This window comes from Centruroides sculpturatus, unplaced genomic scaffold (assembly GCF_000671375.1).
Source record: "Centruroides sculpturatus isolate CEXI.00-Female unplaced genomic scaffold, Cexi_2.0 scaffold408, whole genome shotgun sequence".
NCBI classification, from domain to species: Eukaryota; Metazoa; Arthropoda; class Arachnida; order Scorpiones; family Buthidae; genus Centruroides; species Centruroides sculpturatus.
In genome coordinates this window covers 54875-64170 of record NW_019384597.1, presented here as the reverse complement: position 1 = coordinate 64170, position 9296 = coordinate 54875, and positions in this window count along the sequence as shown.

Below are 9296 nucleotides of genomic sequence, written 5' to 3'. Positions count from 1 at the left end.
ATATATATATTATCATATATATATTATTTTCTTTTTTATATTTAACTTTAAATCTATTTTTTGTATATTCCAATATCCATTTTTTTAAAAATCTACTGGGGTAGTCGTTTAATAAAAATTTGTTTATTAACTCACTTTGTTCTTTTTTTCTATCTGCTACTTTAATCGTTCTAATCCAGATCTTAGACAATGCCGTCACAAAAATATTCTTTTCAATTACTAAAGGACAATATGAATTTTAATTTAGAGCCTTATCCACATTACAACATTTTTTTTTTTTTTATATGTCTTTATATTAAGTACATTTTTACATCGATTTATGGTTATATCTAAATAATTAATCTCGTTTTTATTTTCTAATTCACATTTAAATTTTAAAGATTCACTTAAAGAATTCACATTACAGTATCATTTGTTATTAAAGTATCATATATTATTATTATATCATCAACATATCTTGCTATAAAAATTATTCCATTTAATTATGCTAACTTTTTATCTAATTCTTTCATACATATTTCAGCTGATTTAGGGCCAATCACTGTGCCGGTATGTCCATACTTATTCCATTATTTTGTCTATATATTTTTTCGCCAACATAAAAATAATTTTTGATTCTTAAACACTATGTAGTGTAATAAATTCAAACACTTGGCGTTCTATCATCTTTATTTAGTTCAGTTGACTACATAGTGTTTAAGAATCAAAGAAGAGTCACAATATTGTTTCAGATTATCAAAAATAAAAATAATTATTAACAAAGCAATATTTTATTAATTCCAATAACCAGTTATGTATATCTAAATTAATTAAGCTATTTTCAATTTGTTCCCATTTTACTGATGGGTACATAGATATTACGTCTAAACTTAATAATTTATACGTTGGTTTAATTAATCTTAACTTGCATTATTTTCTTTAACAATTCATCAGTATTTTTTATTGAATAAAGTGAACCTGAAAAAATTTTTAGTTTGTTTTTAATAAATGATTCTAAATTAAATAAAACAGTATACTTAAAGTCTACCAGTGGTCTATATATTTTTCCAATTTTATGAGTCTTAAGCCTAATTTTAAGGTGTGGATCTCTAATGTCATTAAAGTTAATAATTTGTTTCTTCTCACCTGATGTAATTTTTTTCTGTTTACATAGTTTTGTAGTTTCTTTTTTCATCCATTTCTTTATTTTTTCCTGTGGGTCTTCTATTAGTTATGTAAATTCATCTGTTAATATAATTTCCGATTTTTTTCCTTTCCTCCCATTCCTTTGTAACAATGATAATTTGTTCCGCCTTGTCTGCTTTAATAAAATTTAAGTTTTATCGTATCTGCCCCTTGAAGTTACGGTATTTCACTTCACTTAAAATTATCGTACAACCATCTCAACCTGTCATACTTACGTCCTCTATTCGTAGAAATATTAATTAGGTTTTCTTCCTTTCTTTATATACCATACTTATTTCATATGCATAAACTTTAGTTTTTCCAAATTTTTGCAAACCATGTAAAATTTTTAGTCTACCCCCTCAAGTGATCGACACACCTAGTATAAGAAATGCTACCCTATGTGAAAAAAAGCCTTTGTTGTAGACAACTCGCGTGATGGAAACTACTCTGTAATAAAATGCATTAATGTAGTACTGCATCTATCTTTTATACAAGCAGAAGCATAATGCTATTTCAACAGATTATTCATTTGTACAAATTTCTTTGCACATCAATTTGAACATTTTATCAGCCGGTCTAAAAGAATAGCAGTTAGCAGTCTCGGAGTGTGAAAAATATAAGCCTTATAATCGAGAATATGCAGTAGTGGCCAATATAAGTAAAAACTTACGAAAATTTAGTAGCTCTCTAGCGGAGAAAAACGGAAGAAATATCAATGAGGCGGCGATACGTACAAAAATGGTGATTGCGAATTGGATTTTTCTTCAATAATTAAGTTATTTTGGGAGTAAGGAGTATTTCTGAAATTATCGTACAAAGCCCCACTATCCCCACTATCGTACAGGCATTATCGTGCATCATACGGCTCCTGAAGTAATCGTACAAATACAATAATTATCGTACGGATGACAACTCTGCGCCGCAAAGCAATTACAGCGTTCGAAGTTGCAGAAAGATTTATTACACCACTTTCGTAGCATTAGAGCTATTGTAGCTGAGAGACCATTATATCTATCGACTCTGATATTACCATAAGTTTTAATACAAAATGGCAAGTCTTATAAAAGTCTCTACGAGGCGATTTACAAAAGTAAAACTTTTTAAAATTTTCAATTAAAAATTTCCATTTTCTAACGGCAAATAATAGATTTAAATTGAATTAATTATTATTTTATAAATCTAAAAGTTTTCTCGACAATTTATTTTCAGTTGCATCAGAATGTTATTAAGATTTCAAAAGAAGGGATGTAGAGCAAACATAAATAATTTGACAACAGGTTTGGCAAAATTTTATATAAAAATGCATAATAAAAAAATAGAAATGAAACAAAATAGTAAAAACTTAAAAAAAACCCGTAGTCTAGTCAATAGGAATTAAATTTATTAGAAGAACAAATGTTTTCAACTGTATTTAATTAACAGCTATCGTCAGGTTTATAGAATTATGCCTATACATAGAAAATAATTCAAAAAACAAATTTAAGTCAACTGGAACGCGTTAAATCAGTGCTGGTAGTCTGCATGCATAGTAAGATGTTAAAGAAAAACCAAAATAAAATATAAAGCAGAAAACAAGGATTAAATAAAGGACATAAACATAATAACAAATATGAACAGGAAAAATTAAAATAAGGATACAAATCTTCATGCATGTAATACTGAAGATATGGCCTTAAAATTGACGGCGAAGTCTTTCTTAGCTTCATTTATATAAATCTCAAGGTTTTCGAGATACTTGAATTGTGCTTTAATAGCGTTATCAAAAGCCACCCGGATGCCATTGTCACAAACAAAGGCCGCAAGCGCTGTTGTGCACAAACCCTTTTAAAGTTGTTAGGAAGCAATTATTATTTGGTGGAATGATTCTTTTTGTTCAAATAATGAACTAATCCCAGACAATGTTAAAGCCATCAAGCTTGTGTTAAAGAGAAGACGTTGATCTTGATTCCAACAAATAATAACAACTTTTCTAGCATTTTTCTTCCTTTTTCAGTGAAATTCATATATATCCACAAATTCAAGCGTGCACGATGTAGCGATACATGAAACTTCAAAAGCCCATAATTTCTGATTAGTGCATCTTTCGAGAAAATGCCTTACATAAAAGAGTGTTTATTTTTTATATAGCATCAGAATATGCAATAAAAAATGAGGGTTCCCATTTAAGAAAATGAGATTGACCCCATTGTTACCGATTCTAGTGCCATCTATGATGAAACTGATAGCATGAAAGCGTGGCCTTCTTGAATTCTAACATTTATGGTTTAAAGGTTTTTTTAAAAAATGTGTATTTTTTGAGTAATTCCATAGACTGATTTAAAATGGTCCGTCTTGTATAGTTCTTGATATTACAGCTTAAGAAAATACGTACTCAGCTAGAAAGACATAATATATATTTATTATAGTCTAAAAGTATAAAATAAAATTAATTTTTCATTATAGTCCATTGCCTGAATAACCTAATAAAAATTATTACGTTTTTTATTAATAAATCGAAAATGTGATAAAGTAATAAGTACGAAGAGTTTTAAAAAAGAAACATATTATAATATATCTTTTAAATGCTTTATTTCTTTTGAAAAAGTAATTTGTTTGTTTGATATACAATTCAGAACGGTACAGACTATATGGCTGGCTTCAATCTACTCTTTAGTAAATTATTAATACAGTGAAAAAAAATCAGAGAATAAGTAAGGAGTTGTCCATAAATTACGTCCGAATTTTTTTGAAATTTTTACTCCCCCTAATCCTTGTCTCAGTTTGTCCTAGATTTTCTAATCCCCTCCTCTCTTCGGAGTCCAACAAAACTCAACCTCACTTAAAATCTTTATCACTTTATGATCTGTAGATACCATAAGAAGAAACGATGGAATTAAGTCCAAATTGCTCTTATAGGATTGCAACATATCTAGTAAATTATAAGTGTTCTCCATAATACCTCAATCGCAAAATAAAAGCGTTATTTTCAGAAGTGTAACGTAGGAAATAGAGCAAAGTATTTTGCACAGGTTATCCTTTTCATATTATCTTCCTTGGTCATGCTTAAATTGTTAAAAAAATTAATTATTGTAAATTCTTTTTAAAATTTTATTAAAAATTTTAAAAAGAATTTGCATTAGTTTACATAAATAACATTTAGACAATAATGAAGTAATATGTCTATAAAACTGTATTGATAATAGAGGTAAAAGTAGTATATTTATTTCTTGTCTATTAATTAGTAATGTAGGAAATATTGTTTAAATTTGAGAGAGAGAGGGGGGGGAACTCATCATTACAATATATTGTTGATTTTCTAATAATGTATAAAAATGAAAACTCTCCTGTACCTCGCTATCAGTTCAAGAGATGTACAGTACTGTATTTTGGAAAAAAATCTCTCTTTGAAAAAGAAACATACAAGAAATTTTGAAATAAATATAATACGAACAATTATTTATTGTGACATCGTCACAATGCCGGGCTGCAATTTTTAATCAGATTTTTAGTTTATTTAACTTAAAATACTGTATATGCTCTCCGCCTCAAATTAGTAGTCTTGTCCCTGTACAGTACATCATACTTTTCCTATAACAATAGAGTGCCAGTCATCTATTAACTGCTTTCGGGGAAAAGATTTTAAATTGAAACAACGTGACTTCCAGTTTGCATTAAGTTTGCTTATAGTTGATTGGGACCCCCTGCCCCTAAGGTTTCCATATCTAGTCTCATCTTTCATCTATCTAATCCCGTTTTCGAGATTAAGAAAATACAGACAGATGGACGGACGACAGTGAGGAATTTATAGGTCTCAAATTGCAGCCCAAAAATGCACAAACTGTATAAAAATTTAATTATATAAAACGGACAACCACTGAAGCTCAATCTTTCCCTCCTTCCTTGTCCAACTTTCTTAATATAAACTTAGATATTAGCTTATAAGTTCAACACATGTAACAGATAAGTTTACATCGGATAGATAGCTCAAAGCATATTTAAATGGGAAATAGAAAATTCTTCTAAAACGTTTTTTAAGATCTGAATATAAAAACATTTTGAAAAACAAAATTTATTCAAAAGCACAAATCTCTTAATATAAAGATTCATATATTAAGAAATTATAAGATATAAATATATCGATCATATAAATTAAGATGGAGATAAGGAGTGATATATATTAAGCGATATAATTTAATAAATCTCATGCATTTTCATAAATTATTTATCAATTAATATTAATGATTTGATAACATGGAAGTTTTTTCGCTTTTATTATTGTGATTTTTTTCATTGTAATCATTCTATTCGAATTTAACGTAAACTATAATTCACGCGCGGTTCTAGGTTTTTTATAAACAGGATTTTAAAATTCGTTTTATGTCAACTGAATTTAAAAGATACAATAGCTAGGTAATCGTTTTTTACGTTATAAAAATAAACTTAATAATTAGTTAGTTTAAAGATTAATTAATTCAGATTAAAGCGTCAACTAATTATTAGATTTAAATGTAAGAATGAAATAAAGAAGCATCTATGTTGTAAAATTTACAATATGTACTCAATACAGGCAGAGCTACTATACTTTTTAAATATATCGGAATATCTATCAACATAATGGTAAAATATAATACTACAAATTTGGAAAGAGATGAGCCTTGAACAATATTATAATTTTTAAGAAATTAATTCGAAGTAATTTGTCATAGAATTAGTTAATTTATGGTAGTTTTGCTCCTATCCGGAAGTATAAATAATTTATATGCAACATCTCACGTTATCTTATTATTAATTTTTTTAAATGTGGATAACATACTTTTATATTCGAGGTTACTTTAACACGCAACTGACCAAAAACAAGTTTTATTTCCGACCTTTCTTGAACAATTTTGATTTTTCACATGTTAAATTCATTTATTTGAAAAGGTAATTAAAAGTTTTAGAACTATTTTTTTTTTCAAAATATAAAATAAGAGAGACGATTACAATTTCGAAACACAGTGAAAATTGTAATTTTAATAAAGCAGAGAAGTATACTTTTTGCATTCTTAAAATATAGGGAATGCTTCTAAAAATATATTAATTTTTTTGTTAATAAAAATAACTTAAAAAATAGAAATCTATTCGAATTAAATTTTGTCTTTTAGTTTAAATAATTTTTAACTCTCTGGTAATCGTCTTTTTAATTAATTACTGAACTATTGTTTGAAATTACACTTATTCATTAGTTGATGTCTAGTTTATTCTAGGAAAGACTGCTTATAAATCAACAGTTTTTAACTAATGTCGTTAGTATAAATAGAAGTACAGTATATAAATAAAATTAGCTATTTATGGGGACAACAATTAATTTTATATGTATAAAGTCCTATGTCTATTTTATAAAATTTTAAATTTGTCTGAATAATATAGCCTATAATTTTAACAGCGTAAAGATAAATATATTTTTAATTTTGGACTATAAATATTTTTAGGTTTATAAAACCAAAATCAGAGTAAGACTAGAGCCAATTTGTATGTCAAATCTTAAGGTGGAAAAAAATTACTGGATGATAGCCTAAGTGTTGAATGTAAAAAAAAGCTTTTCATGGTTTTGTGCTTTAATGTAAATATCATTAAATCTAAAATATTATATATAGCAACAAAGATGACAATTTCTTTTCAAGATGTAATATATACACTCGTGTCAAAAAAATAATCATAACCATTAATTTTGCCTATCTTGAGAACTGATCAGAACGGTGTAAAACTTACTATATAAGTAGAACGGTCGTATTCTTTACCTATTAACAATTTAAAAACAAAAATTTAATCTAAATTGTGTCAAACAAATTTCATAAGTCTTTTTGCACAGAAAATGATTTATTTGGCATTAGGTTGCCTCCTGCGTGTGTACACGCTGCAAAGCAATTGCTCACACTGGTTATAACGTTGTTTATCAGTTCTGTTGGAAACGAAGTTCATTCTTGGACAAAGCTCTTGAATGATCTCGGTGGTGACTGATGGGGTACAACCTAGAGCATCCCACACATTGTACGAACTTAAGCTTCGGATATCTTGCTGGCCATTCCATGCGATGTATATATTCACTGTCAAGAGTCATTGACAAGTGCATCTCGTCAGTCTCCATCAGAAACATTCCAGGAGCTTCAAGATCTAGAGAATCTTGAAGCTCCTGGAATGTTTTTGATGGAATGGACGTTGTTCCCATAGTTGATAAATAACTTAAAGCAGCATGTGCAAGCACAGAAGGCAATCACACACCAAACGAATCAATTTCTGTGCAAAAAGATTTACTGCAGTGTGTAGTATTTTTCATGTTATTTTTGATTTGAGGTAATTTAGATTAAATTTTTGTTTTTAATTGTTTTGTTTCGTAAAGAACACAATGTTCTGCTTGTTTTCTAATCAGTAATTCCTGACATAAGATAAATTAATGGTTATGCTTAGTTTTTGGACATAAAACGTATTTTAAAAGTATATGTTTATATGAAATATGCATGTCATCATCATAAGTATTGTGTGAAGAGCAATATTTAGAGATTTTTTTTAAATGTAATATATTGATTTAATTAGAAAGTAAGTGTTTAAACAAGCATGTTGAGACTTTACAATAAAACTTTTTGGAGAAACCTTTCTTGATGAACGTAAATTTTATTGGGCTGCAATTTGAAAAAAATGTAGATTTATAAATTCTCACTGTTATCCGTCCGTCTTTCCTTAATCTCGACAACGGAATTAGTTGAAAGACGAGGCCCAGATTAACTATATAAGAACTTCCGATGCAAACCGTCATATTGTTTCAATTCAAAACGTCCCCCCTGAAAGCAGTTAATAAATGACCGAAACGACTGCATTGTTAAAGAAAAATTATGAAGTACAGGGGAAAGACACTACTAATTTGAGATGGAGAGCATATATTTTAAATTAAATATATTTAAAAACGGCATTGTGACGATGTCACAATAAATAATTGCTCGTCAAGTTAGTGAAATCGTTTAATATAGAAATATAAAATCTCAGTAAGATTTAATATTATGAAGAATTGAAGAACACTTTACGTAGGCTATATAATTCTAAAAATTTAACTAAGATATGTTAAGAATGCTTAGAATACAATTGTCAAAAAGTTTAATTAATGGAAATTGTACTTTTATTTATTCACATACTTACACTAATATACAGCCAAATGAATTTTAAAGCTTTCTGACGCCAAATTATTTTAAAATTTTAAAAATGATTTAAGTTTCCGAAATTAGAAGAGGAAAAAAATAAAACCGGAGTCTTCAACTATTTGGATATAAAGAATTGGAGCCACTTAATTATGTCCGAAAATTTTCAAAATAAATAAACAGCGAAACAAAATAAATTTTAGAATTTGATTTTAAAAATTAACATTTCCGTCAAGTTCAACACATCTACTGTATTTCTCATCTTTACCTNTATATATATATATTTATTGTAAAATTAACTTTTTTCATTGAAATTTTACAATCCCAGAATGGAAAATTCCTCCCGGTTATTACTGGATTTAAAATTGAATCTGATCCAATCTCTTAAAAAGTATTGCGGTTCAATTTTTGATTATTTTTCGTTTACTAAATTTCAAGAAGCAGAAATGCTACAGATTAAATCATAACCTTTTAAATATATTTCATATACGAGGCAACTCTTCATTTGGCTTCATTATACAGCAATTATGAATTTAGAATCCTAACAAGTAAGAGCATAGAAAATCTGCTGTTTCTGAAGTATTAGAAGAGCAGTATTGATTTCTGAAGGGATTTCTTACGCTGGAATTCAACTTTAGTAAGATTACGTATATAAATCCGATTTTTAAGTAAGTTTCTTCCAGAAATTCAAAATTAATTTTAATTCATTATAATTATTAAAATCATCACGAGATAGAGGTTTAACTGCCTTCCTCTAGTCAAATTATTTTACATCTAATTATTAAATTAGCCTTATTACAACCCGTTATAGGGAAGATCACTTGGCATTTAATTATTATTTATAAATATCACAGTACTCCGCGATTATTGTTACCAGAGTCGATAGATGTACAGTACAAGTCTCTCAGCTATGTTCTAGAGTTTATTAACAAGCGTTTAGTCCCTGAGCGAGCAGTAGTACTAAATTATGCCGCTACGGCG